The 9,414-nt window shown below is 46.0% G+C and overlaps 43 pseudogenes; all 43 read left to right on the forward strand.

Annotated features, from left to right (window-relative positions):
* The first annotated feature begins 193 nt into the window (after positions 1-193).
* On the forward strand, positions 194-312 carry LOC140081422 (5S ribosomal RNA; annotated as a pseudogene).
* Positions 313-382: 70 nt separating this feature from the next.
* LOC140084764 (5S ribosomal RNA) lies at positions 383-501 on the forward strand (annotated as a pseudogene).
* Positions 502-571: 70 nt separating this feature from the next.
* Positions 572-690, forward strand: LOC140085571 (5S ribosomal RNA; annotated as a pseudogene).
* A 70-nt stretch (positions 691-760) lies between these two features.
* On the forward strand, positions 761-879 carry LOC140087197 (5S ribosomal RNA; annotated as a pseudogene).
* Positions 880-949: 70 nt separating this feature from the next.
* On the forward strand, positions 950-1,068 carry LOC140078452 (5S ribosomal RNA; annotated as a pseudogene).
* Positions 1,069-1,138: 70 nt separating this feature from the next.
* Positions 1,139-1,257, forward strand: LOC140085572 (5S ribosomal RNA; annotated as a pseudogene).
* A 70-nt stretch (positions 1,258-1,327) lies between these two features.
* On the forward strand, positions 1,328-1,446 carry LOC140087198 (5S ribosomal RNA; annotated as a pseudogene).
* A 70-nt stretch (positions 1,447-1,516) lies between these two features.
* LOC140102203 (5S ribosomal RNA) lies at positions 1,517-1,635 on the forward strand (annotated as a pseudogene).
* Positions 1,636-1,894: 259 nt separating this feature from the next.
* On the forward strand, positions 1,895-2,013 carry LOC140081423 (5S ribosomal RNA; annotated as a pseudogene).
* Positions 2,014-2,083: 70 nt separating this feature from the next.
* On the forward strand, positions 2,084-2,202 carry LOC140087199 (5S ribosomal RNA; annotated as a pseudogene).
* A 70-nt stretch (positions 2,203-2,272) lies between these two features.
* LOC140102205 (5S ribosomal RNA) lies at positions 2,273-2,391 on the forward strand (annotated as a pseudogene).
* A 70-nt stretch (positions 2,392-2,461) lies between these two features.
* LOC140081621 (5S ribosomal RNA) lies at positions 2,462-2,580 on the forward strand (annotated as a pseudogene).
* Positions 2,581-2,650: 70 nt separating this feature from the next.
* LOC140087506 (5S ribosomal RNA) lies at positions 2,651-2,769 on the forward strand (annotated as a pseudogene).
* Positions 2,770-2,839: 70 nt separating this feature from the next.
* On the forward strand, positions 2,840-2,958 carry LOC140083354 (5S ribosomal RNA; annotated as a pseudogene).
* Positions 2,959-3,217: 259 nt separating this feature from the next.
* Positions 3,218-3,336, forward strand: LOC140081424 (5S ribosomal RNA; annotated as a pseudogene).
* Positions 3,337-3,406: 70 nt separating this feature from the next.
* Positions 3,407-3,525, forward strand: LOC140085273 (5S ribosomal RNA; annotated as a pseudogene).
* A 70-nt stretch (positions 3,526-3,595) lies between these two features.
* LOC140102206 (5S ribosomal RNA) lies at positions 3,596-3,714 on the forward strand (annotated as a pseudogene).
* A 70-nt stretch (positions 3,715-3,784) lies between these two features.
* Positions 3,785-3,903, forward strand: LOC140096313 (5S ribosomal RNA; annotated as a pseudogene).
* Positions 3,904-3,973: 70 nt separating this feature from the next.
* LOC140084560 (5S ribosomal RNA) lies at positions 3,974-4,092 on the forward strand (annotated as a pseudogene).
* Positions 4,093-4,162: 70 nt separating this feature from the next.
* Positions 4,163-4,281, forward strand: LOC140085573 (5S ribosomal RNA; annotated as a pseudogene).
* A 70-nt stretch (positions 4,282-4,351) lies between these two features.
* On the forward strand, positions 4,352-4,470 carry LOC140087200 (5S ribosomal RNA; annotated as a pseudogene).
* A 70-nt stretch (positions 4,471-4,540) lies between these two features.
* On the forward strand, positions 4,541-4,659 carry LOC140087961 (5S ribosomal RNA; annotated as a pseudogene).
* A 259-nt stretch (positions 4,660-4,918) lies between these two features.
* LOC140081425 (5S ribosomal RNA) lies at positions 4,919-5,037 on the forward strand (annotated as a pseudogene).
* Positions 5,038-5,107: 70 nt separating this feature from the next.
* Positions 5,108-5,226, forward strand: LOC140081426 (5S ribosomal RNA; annotated as a pseudogene).
* Positions 5,227-5,296: 70 nt separating this feature from the next.
* LOC140087202 (5S ribosomal RNA) lies at positions 5,297-5,415 on the forward strand (annotated as a pseudogene).
* A 70-nt stretch (positions 5,416-5,485) lies between these two features.
* On the forward strand, positions 5,486-5,604 carry LOC140102207 (5S ribosomal RNA; annotated as a pseudogene).
* A 259-nt stretch (positions 5,605-5,863) lies between these two features.
* Positions 5,864-5,982, forward strand: LOC140081427 (5S ribosomal RNA; annotated as a pseudogene).
* A 70-nt stretch (positions 5,983-6,052) lies between these two features.
* On the forward strand, positions 6,053-6,171 carry LOC140081428 (5S ribosomal RNA; annotated as a pseudogene).
* Positions 6,172-6,241: 70 nt separating this feature from the next.
* Positions 6,242-6,360, forward strand: LOC140087203 (5S ribosomal RNA; annotated as a pseudogene).
* A 70-nt stretch (positions 6,361-6,430) lies between these two features.
* Positions 6,431-6,549, forward strand: LOC140102208 (5S ribosomal RNA; annotated as a pseudogene).
* A 70-nt stretch (positions 6,550-6,619) lies between these two features.
* Positions 6,620-6,738, forward strand: LOC140102209 (5S ribosomal RNA; annotated as a pseudogene).
* A 70-nt stretch (positions 6,739-6,808) lies between these two features.
* LOC140102210 (5S ribosomal RNA) lies at positions 6,809-6,927 on the forward strand (annotated as a pseudogene).
* A 70-nt stretch (positions 6,928-6,997) lies between these two features.
* On the forward strand, positions 6,998-7,116 carry LOC140087507 (5S ribosomal RNA; annotated as a pseudogene).
* Positions 7,117-7,186: 70 nt separating this feature from the next.
* Positions 7,187-7,305, forward strand: LOC140083355 (5S ribosomal RNA; annotated as a pseudogene).
* A 259-nt stretch (positions 7,306-7,564) lies between these two features.
* On the forward strand, positions 7,565-7,683 carry LOC140086598 (5S ribosomal RNA; annotated as a pseudogene).
* Positions 7,684-7,753: 70 nt separating this feature from the next.
* On the forward strand, positions 7,754-7,872 carry LOC140085274 (5S ribosomal RNA; annotated as a pseudogene).
* A 70-nt stretch (positions 7,873-7,942) lies between these two features.
* LOC140102211 (5S ribosomal RNA) lies at positions 7,943-8,061 on the forward strand (annotated as a pseudogene).
* A 70-nt stretch (positions 8,062-8,131) lies between these two features.
* On the forward strand, positions 8,132-8,250 carry LOC140085575 (5S ribosomal RNA; annotated as a pseudogene).
* A 70-nt stretch (positions 8,251-8,320) lies between these two features.
* Positions 8,321-8,439, forward strand: LOC140087204 (5S ribosomal RNA; annotated as a pseudogene).
* Positions 8,440-8,509: 70 nt separating this feature from the next.
* On the forward strand, positions 8,510-8,628 carry LOC140102213 (5S ribosomal RNA; annotated as a pseudogene).
* A 259-nt stretch (positions 8,629-8,887) lies between these two features.
* Positions 8,888-9,006, forward strand: LOC140081429 (5S ribosomal RNA; annotated as a pseudogene).
* A 70-nt stretch (positions 9,007-9,076) lies between these two features.
* On the forward strand, positions 9,077-9,195 carry LOC140087205 (5S ribosomal RNA; annotated as a pseudogene).
* Positions 9,196-9,265: 70 nt separating this feature from the next.
* Positions 9,266-9,384, forward strand: LOC140102214 (5S ribosomal RNA; annotated as a pseudogene).
* The last annotated feature ends 30 nt before the right edge of the window (positions 9,385-9,414 follow it).

Raw genomic sequence — 9,414 nt, forward strand, 5'->3', positions numbered from 1 at the left:
TGCTGTCAACGGCCATTCTAAGCTGAATGTGCGTGCTCTTGTCGGATCACAGCAGCGATGTGGCTTAAGGCTTGGCAAGTACCAGCATGGGAGACTGGCTGCGAATCCCAAGTTCCGTTGACCTTTTTGAACCTGAAAATTGTGTTAGTTTCTCTATGAGATAGTAAAAGAAGGTTCAAACTGAAGAGCTGCTGTCAACGGCCATTCTAAGCTGAATGTGCCTGCTCTCGTCAGATCGCAGCAGCAATGCAGCTTAAGGCTTGGCAAGTACCAGCATGGGAGACTGGCTGGGAATCCCAAGTTCTGTTGACCTTTTTGAACCTGAAAATTGTTAGTTTCTCTGTCAAAGATGGTAAAAGAAGGTTCAAATTGAACAGCTGCTGTCAACGGCCATTCTAAGCTGAATGTGCCTGCTCTCGTCAGATCGCAGCAGCAATGCAGCTTAAGGCTTGGCAAGTACCAGCATGGGAGACTGGCTGGGAATCCCAAGTTCCGTTGCCCTTTTTGAACCTGAAAATTGTGTTAGTTTCTCTATGAGATAGTAAAAGAAGGTTCAAACTGAACAGCTGCTGTCAACGGCCATTCTAAGCTGAATGTGCCTGCTCTCGTCAGATCGCAGCAGCAATGCAGCTTAAGACTTGGCAAGTACCAGCATGGGAGACTGGCTGGGAATCCCAAGTTCTGTTGACCTTTTTGAACCTGAAAATTGTGATAGTTTCTCTATGAGATAGTAAAAGAAGGTTCAAACTGAACAGCTGCTGTCAACGGCCATTCTAAGCTGAATGTGCCTGCTCTCGTCAGATCGCAGCAACAATGCAGCTTAAGGCTTGGCAAGTACAAGCATGGGAGACTGGCTGGGAATCCCAAGTTCTGTTGACCCTTTTGAACCTGAAAATTGTTAGTTTCTCTGTCAAAGATGGTAAAAGAAGGTTCAAATTGAACAGCTGCTGTCAACGGCCATTCTAAGCTGAATGTGCCTGCTCTCGTCTGATCGCAGCAGCAATGCAGCTTAAGGCTTGGCAAGTACCAGCATGGGAGACTGGCTGGGAATCCCAAGTTCCGTTGACCTTTTTGAACCTGAAAATTGTGTTAGTTTCTCTATGAGATAGTAAAAGAAGGTTCAAACTGAACAGCTGCTGTCAACGGCCATTCTAAGCTGAATGTGCCTGCTCTCGTCAGATCGCAGCAGCAATGCAGCTTAAGACTTGGCAAGTACCAGCATGGGAGACTGGCTGGGAATCCCAAGTTCTGTTGACCTTTTTGAACCTGAAAATTGTGATAGTTTCTCTATGAGATAGTAAAAGAAGGTTCAAACTGAACAGCTGCTGTCAACGGCCATTCTAAGCTGAATGTGCCTGCTCTCGTCAGATCGCAGCAACAATGCAGCTTAAGGCTTGGCAAGTACAAGCATGGGAGACTGGCTGGGAATCCCAAGTTCTGTTGACCCTTTTGAACCTGAAAATTGTTAGTTTCTCTGTCAAAGATGGTAAAAGAAGGTTCAAATTGAACAGCTGCTGTCAACGGCCATTCTAAGCTGAATGTGCCTGCTCTCGTCAGATCGCAGCAGCAATGCAGCTTAAGGCTTGGCAAGTACCAGCATGGGAGACTGGCTGGGAATCCCAAGTTCCGTTGACCTTTTTGAACCTGAAAATTGTGTTAGTTTCTCTATGAGATAGTAAAAGAAGGTTCAAATTGTACAGCTGCTGTCAACGGCCATTCTAAGCTGAATGTGCGTGCTCTTGTCGGATCACAGCAGCGATGCGGCTTAAGGCTTGGCAAGTACCAGCATGGGAGACTGGCTGCGAATCCCAAGTTCCGTTGACCTTTTTGAACCTGAAAATTGTGTTAGTTTCTCTATGAGATAGTAAAAGAAGGTTCAAACTGAACAGCTGCTGTCAACGGCCATTCTAAGCTGAATGTGCCTGCTCTCGTCAGATCGCAGCAGCAATGCAGCTTAAGGCTTGGCAAGTACCAGCATGGGAGACTGGCTGGGAATCCCAAGTTCTGTTGACCTTTTTGAACCTGAAAATTGTGTTAGTTTCTCTATGAGATAGTAAAAGAAGGTTCAAACTGAACAGCTGCTGTCAACGGCCATTCTAAGCTGAATGTGCCTGCTCTCGTCAGATCGCAGCAACAATGCAGCTTAAGGCTTGGCAAGTACAAGCATGGGAGACTGGCTGGGAATCCCAAGTTCTGTTGACCTTTTTGAACCTGAAAATTGTTAGTTTCTCTGTCAAAGATGGTAAAAGAAGGTTCAAATTGAACAGCTGCTGTCAACGGCCATTCTAAGCTGAATGTGCCTGCTCTCGTCAGATCGCAGCAGCAATGCAGCTTAAGGCTTGGCAAGTACCAGCATGGGAGACTGGCTGGGAATCCCAAGTTCCGTTGACCTTTTTGAACCTGAAAATTGTGTTAGTTTCTCTATGAGATAGTAAAAGAAGGTTCAAATTGAACAGCTGCTGTCAACGGCCATTCTAAGCTGAATGTGCCTGCTCTCGTCAGATCGCAGCAGCAATGCAGCTTAAGGCTTGGCAAGTACCAGCATGGGAGACTGGTTGGGAATCCCAAGTTCCGTTGACCTTTTTGAACCTGAAAATTGTTAGTTTCTCTGTCAAAGATGGTAAAAGAAGGTTCAAATTGAACAGCTGCTGTCAACGGCCATTCTAAGCTGAATGTGCCTGCTCTCGTCAGATCGCAGCAGCAATGCAGCTTAAGGCTTGGCAAGTACCAGCATGGGAGACTGGCTGGGAATCCCAAGATCTGTTGACCTTTTTGAACCTGAAAATTGTGTTAGTTTCTCTATGAGATAGTAAAAGAAGGTTCAAATTGAACAGCTGCTATCAACGGCCATTCTAAGCTGAATGTGCCTGCTCTCGTCAGATCGCAGCAGCAATGCAGCTTAAGGCTTGGCAAGTACCAGCATGGGAGACTGGCTGGGAATACCAAGTTCCGTTGACCTTTTTGAACCTGAAAATTGTGTTAGTTTCTCTATGAGATAGTAAAAGAAGGTTCAAATTGTACAGCTGCTGTCAACGGCCATTCTAAGCTGAATGTGCGTGCTCTTGTCGGATCACAGCAGCGATGTGGCTTAAGGCTTGGCAAGTACCAGCATGGGAGACTGGCTGCGAATCCCAAGTTCCGTTGACCTTTTTGAACCTGAAAATTGTGTTAGTTTCTCTATGAGATAGTAAAAGAAGGTTCAAACTGAACAGCTGCTGTCAACGGCCATTCTAAGCTGAATGTGCCTGCTCTCGTCAGATCGCAGCAGCAATGCAGCTTAAGGCTTGGCAAGTACCAGCATGGGAGACTGGCTGGGAATCCCAAGTTCTGTTGACCTTTTTGAACCTGAAAATTGTGTTAGTTTCTCTATGAGACAGTAAAAGAAGGTTCAAACTGAACAGCTGCTGTCAACGGCCATTCTAAGCTGAATGTGCCTGCTCTCGTCAGATCGCAGCAACAATGCAGCTTAAGGCTTGGCAAGTACAAGCATGGGAGACTGGCTGGGAATCCCAAGTTCCGTTGACCTTTTTGAACCTGAAAATTGTTAGTTTCTCTGTCAAAGATGGTAAAAGAAGGTTCAAATTGAACAGCTGCTGTCAACGGCCATTCTAAGCTGAATGTGCCTGCTCTCGTCAGATCGCAGCAGCAATGCAGCTTAAGGCTTGGCAAGTACCAGCATGGGAGACTGGCTGGGAATCCCAAGTTCCGTTGACCTTTTTGAACCTGAAAATTGTGTTAGTTTCTCTATGAGATAGTAAAAGAAGGTTCAAACTGAACAGCTGCTGTCAACGACCATTCTAAGCTGAATGTGCCTGCTCTTGTCAGATCGCAGCAGCAATGCAGCTTAAGGCTTGGCAAGTACCAGCATGGGAGACTGGCTGGGAATCCCAAGTTCCGTTGACCTTTTTGAACCTGAAAATTGTGTTAGTTTCTCTATGAGATAGTAAAAGAAGGTTCAAACTGAACAGCTGCTGTCAACGGCCATTCTAAGCTGAATGTGCCTGCTCTCGTCAGATCGCAGCATCAATGCAGCTTAAGGCTTGGCAAGTACCAGCATGGGAGACTGGCTGGGAATCCCAAGTTCCGTTGACCTTTTTGAACCTGAAAATTGGGTTAGTTTCTCTATGAGATAGTAAAAGAAGGTTCAAACTGAACAGCTGCTGTCAACGGCCATTCTAAGCTGAATGTGCCTGCTCTCGTCAGATCGCAGCAGCAATGCAGCTTAAGACTTGGCAAGTACCAGCATGGGAGACTGGCTGGGAATCCCAAGTTCTGTTGACCTTTTTGAACCTGAAAATTGTGATAGTTTCTCTATGAGATAGTAAAAGAAGGTTCAAACTGAACAGCTGCTGTCAACGGCCATTCTAAGCTGAATGTGCCTGCTCTCGTCAGATCGCAGCAACAATGCAGCTTAAGGCTTGGCAAGTACAAGCATGGGAGACTGGCTGGGAATCCCAAGTTCTGTTGACCCTTTTGAACCTGAAAATTGTTAGTTTCTCTGTCAAAGATGGTAAAAGAAGGTTCAAATTGAACAGCTGCTGTCAACGGCCATTCTAAGCTGAATGTGCCTGCTCTCGTCAGATCGCAGCAGCAATGCAGCTTAAGGCTTGGCAAGTACCAGCATGGGAGACTGGCTGGGAATCCCAAGTTCCATTGACCTTTTTGAACCTGAAAATTGTGTTAGTTTCTCTATGAGATAGTAAAAAAAGGTTCAAATTGTACAGCTGCTGTCAACGGCCATTCTAAGCTGAATGTGCGTGCTCTTGTCGGATCACAGCAGCGATGCGGCTTAAGGCTTGGCAAGTACCAGCATGGGAGACTGGCTGCGAATCCCAAGTTCCGTTGACCTTTTTGAACCTGAAAATTGTGTTAGTTTCTCTATGAGATAGTAAAAGAAGGTTCAAACTGAACAGCTGCTGTCAACGGCCATTCTAAGCTGAATGTGCCTGCTCTCGTCAGATCGCAGCAGCAATGCAGCTTAAGGCTTGGCAAGTACCAGCATGGGAGACTGGCTGGGAATCCCAAGTTCTGTTGACCTTTTTGAACCTGAAAATTGTGTTAGTTTCTCTATGAGATAGTAAAAGAAGGTTCAAACTGAACAGCTGCTGTCAACGGCCATTCTAAGCTGAATGTGCCTGCTCTCGTCAGATCGCAGCAGCAATGCAGCTTAAGGCTTGGCAAGTACCAGCATGGGAGACTGGCTGGGAATCCCAAGTTCTGTTGACCTTTTTGAACCTGAAAATTGTGTTAGTTTCTCTATGAGATAGTAAAAGAAGGTTCAAACTGAACAGCTGCTGTCAACGGCCATTCTAAGCTGAATGTGCCTGCTCTCGTCAGATCGCAGCAACAATGCAGCTTAAGGCTTGGCAAGTACAAGCATGGGAGACTGGCTGGGAATCCCAAGTTCTGTTGACCTTTTTGAACCTGAAAATTGTTAGTTTCTCTGTCAAAGATGGTAAAAGAAGGTTCAAATTGAACAGCTGCTGTCAACGGCCATTCTAAGCTGAATGTGCCTGCTCTCGTCAGATCGCAGCAGCAATGCAGCTTAAGGCTTGGCAAGTACCAGCATGGGAGACTGGCTGGGAATCCCAAGTTCCGTTGACCTTTTTGAACCTGAAAATTGTGTTAGTTTCTCTATGAGATAGTAAAAGAAGGTTCAAATTGAACAGCTGCTGTCAACGGCCATTCTAAGCTGAATGTGCGTGCTCTTGTCGGATCACAGCAGCGATGCGGCTTAAGGCTTGGCAAGTACCAGCATGGGAGACTGGCTGCGAATCCCAAGTTCCGTTGACCTTTTTGAACCTGAAAATTGTGTTAGTTTCTCTATGAGATAGTAAAAGAAGGTTCAAACTGAACAGCTGCTGTCAACGGCCATTCTAAGCTGAATGTGCCTGCTCTCGTCAGATCGCAGCAGCAATGCAGCTTAAGGCTTGGCAAGTACCAGCATGGGAGACTGGCTGGGAATCCCAAGTTCTGTTGACCTTTTTGAACCTGAAAATTGTGTTAGTTTCTCTATGAGATAGTAAAAGAAGGTTCAAACTGAACAGCTGCTGTCAACGGCCATTCTAAGCTGAATGTGCCTGCTCTCGTCAGATCGCAGCAGCAATGCAGCTTAAGGCTTGGCAAGTACCAGCATGGGAGACTGGCTGGGAATCCCAAGTTCTGTTGACCTTTTTGAACCTGAAAATTGTGTTAGTTTCTCTATGAGATAGTAAAAGAAGGTTCAAACTGAACAGCTGCTGTCAACGGCCATTCTAAGCTGAATGTGCCTGCTCTCGTCAGATCGCAGCAACAATGCAGCTTAAGGCTTGGCAAGTACAAGCATGGGAGACTGGCTGGGAATCCCAAGTTCTGTTGACCTTTTTGAACCTGAAAATTGTTAGTTTCTCTGTCAAAGATGGTAAAAGAAGGTTCAAATTGAACAGCTGCTGTCAACGGCCATTCTAAGCTGAATGTGCCTGCTCTCGTCAGATCGCAGCAGCAATGCAGCTTAAGGCTTGGCAAGTACCAGCATGGGAGACTGGCTGGGAATCCCAAGTTCCGTTGACCTTTTTGAACCTGAAAATTGTGTTAGTTTCTCTATGAGATAGTAAAAGAAGGTTCAAATTGAACAGCTGCTGTCAACGGCCATTCTAAGCTGAATGTGCCTGCTCTCGTCAGATCGCAGCAGCAATGCAGCTTAAGGCTTGGCAAGTACCAGCATGGGAGACTGGCTGGGAATCCCAAGTTCCGTTGACCTTTTTGAACCTGAAAATTGTGTTAGTTTCTCTATGAGATAGTAAAAGAAGGTTCAAATTGAACAGCTGCTGTCAACGGCCATTCTAAGCTGAATGTGCCTGCTCTCGTCAGATCGCAGCAGCAATGCAGCTTAAGGCTTGGCAAGTACCAGCATGGGAGACTGGCTGGGAATCCCAAGTTCCGTTGACCTTTTTGAACCTGAAAATTGTTAGTTTCTCTGTCAAAGATGGTAAAAGAAGGTTCAAATTGAACAGCTGCTGTCAACGGCCATTCTAAGCTGAATGTGCCTGCTCTCGTCAGATCGCAGCAGCAATGCAGCTTAAGGCTTGGCAAGTACCAGCATGGGAGACTGGCTGGGAATCCCAAGATCTGTTGACCTTTTTGAACCTGAAAATTGTGTTAGTTTCTCTATGAGATAGTAAAAGAAGGTTCAAATTGAACAGCTGCTATCAACGGCCATTCTAAGCTGAATGTGCCTGCTCTCGTCAGATCGCAGCAGCAATGCAGCTTAAGGCTTGGCAAGTACCAGCATGGGAGACTGGCTGGGAATACCAAGTTCCGTTGACCTTTTTGAACCTGAAAATTGTGTTAGTTTCTCTATGAGATAGTAAAAGAAGGTTCAAATTGTACAGCTGCTGTCAACGGCCATTCTAAGCTGAATGTGCGTGCTCTTGTCGGATCACAGCAGCGATGTGGCTTAAGGCTTGGCAAGTACCAGCATGGGAGACTGGCTGCGAATCCCAAGTTCCGTTGACCTTTTTGAACCTGAAAATTGTGTTAGTTTCTCTATGAGATAGTAAAAGAAGGTTCAAACTGAACAGCTGCTGTCAACGGCCATTCTAAGCTGAATGTGCCTGCTCTCGTCAGATCGCAGCAGCAATGCAGCTTAAGGCTTGGCAAGTACCAGCATGGGAGACTGGCTGGGAATACCAAGTTCTGTTGACCTTTTTGAACCTGAAAATTGTGTTAGTTTCTCTATGAGACAGTAAAAGAAGGTTCAAACTGAACAGCTGCTGTCAACGGCCATTCTAAGCTGAATGTGCCTGCTCTCGTCAGATCGCAGCAACAATGCAGCTTAAGGCTTGGCAAGTACAAGCATGGGAGACTGGCTGGGAATCCCAAGTTCCGTTGACCTTTTTGAACCTGAAAATTGTTAGTTTCTCTGTCAAAGATGGTAAAAGAAGGTTCAAATTGAACAGCTGCTGTCAACGGCCATTCTAAGCTGAATGTGCCTGCTCTCGTCAGATCGCAGCAGCAATGCAGCTTAAGGCTTGGCAAGTACCAGCATGGGAGACTGGCTGGGAATCCCAAGTTCCGTTGACCTTTTTGAACCTGAAAATTGTGTTAGTTTCTCTATGAGATAGTAAAAGAAGGTTCAAACTGAACAGCTGCTGTCAACGGCCATTCTAAGCTGAATGTGCCTGCTCTCGTCAGATCGCAGCAGCAATGCAGCTTAAGACTTGGCAAGTACCAGCATGGGAGACTGGCTGGGAATCCCAAGTTCTGTTGACCTTTTTGAACCTGAAAATTGTGATAGTTTCTCTATGAGATAGTAAAAGAAGGTTCAAACTGAACAGCTGCTGTCAACGGCCATTCTAAGCTGAATGTGCCTGCTCTCGTCAGATCGCAGCAACAATGCAGCTTAAGGCTTGGCAAGTACAAGCATGGGAGACTGGCTGGGAATCCCAAGTTCTGTTGACCCTTTTGAACCTGAAAATTGTTAGTTTCTCTGTCAAAGATGGTAAAAGAAGGTTCAAATTGAACAGCTGCTGTCAACGGCCATTCTAAGCTGAATGTGCCTGCTCTCGTCAGATCGCAGCAGCAATGCAGCTTAAGGCTTGGCAAGTACCAGCATGGGAGACTGGCTGGGAATCCCAAGTTCCGTTGACCTTTTTGAACCTGAAAATTGTGTTAGTTTCTCTATGAGATAGTAAAAAAAGGTTCAAATTGTACAGCTGCTGTCAACGGCCATTCTAAGCTGAATGTGCGTGCTCTTGTCGGATCACAGCAGCGATGCGGCTTAAGGCTTGGCAAGTACCAGCATGGGAGACTGGCTGCGAATCCCAAGTTCCGTTGACCTTTTTGAACCTGAAAATTGTGTTAGTTTCTCTATGAGATAGTAAAAGAAGGTTCAAACTGAACAGCTGCTGTCAACGGCCATTCTAAGCTGAATGTGCCTGCTCTCGTCAGATCGCAGCAGCAATGCAGCTTAAGGCTTGGCAAGTACCAGCATGGGAGACTGGCTGGGAATCCCAAGTTCTGTTGACCTTTTTGAACCTGAAAATTGTGTTAGTTTCTCTATGAGATAGTAAAAGAAGGTTCAAACTGAACAGCTGCTGTCAACGGCCATTCTAAGCTGAATGTGCCTGCTCTCGTCAGATCGCAGCAACAATGCAGCTTAAGGCTTGGCAAGTACAAGCATGGGAGACTGGCTGGGAATCCCAAGTTCTGTTGACCTTTTTGAACCTGAAAATTGTTAGTTTCTCTGTCAAAGATGGTAAAAGAAGGTTCAAATTGAACAGCTGCTGTCAACGGCCATTCTAAGCTGAATGTGCCTGCTCTCGTCAGATCGCAGCAGCAATGCAGCTTAAGGCTTGGCAAGTACCAGCATGGGAGACTGGCTGGGAATCCCAAGTTCCGTTGACCTTTTTGAACCTGAAAATTGTGTTAGTTTCT

Source organism: Engystomops pustulosus, chromosome 9, assembly GCF_040894005.1.
Source record: "Engystomops pustulosus chromosome 9, aEngPut4.maternal, whole genome shotgun sequence".
NCBI lineage: Eukaryota > Metazoa > Chordata > Amphibia > Anura > Leptodactylidae > Engystomops > Engystomops pustulosus.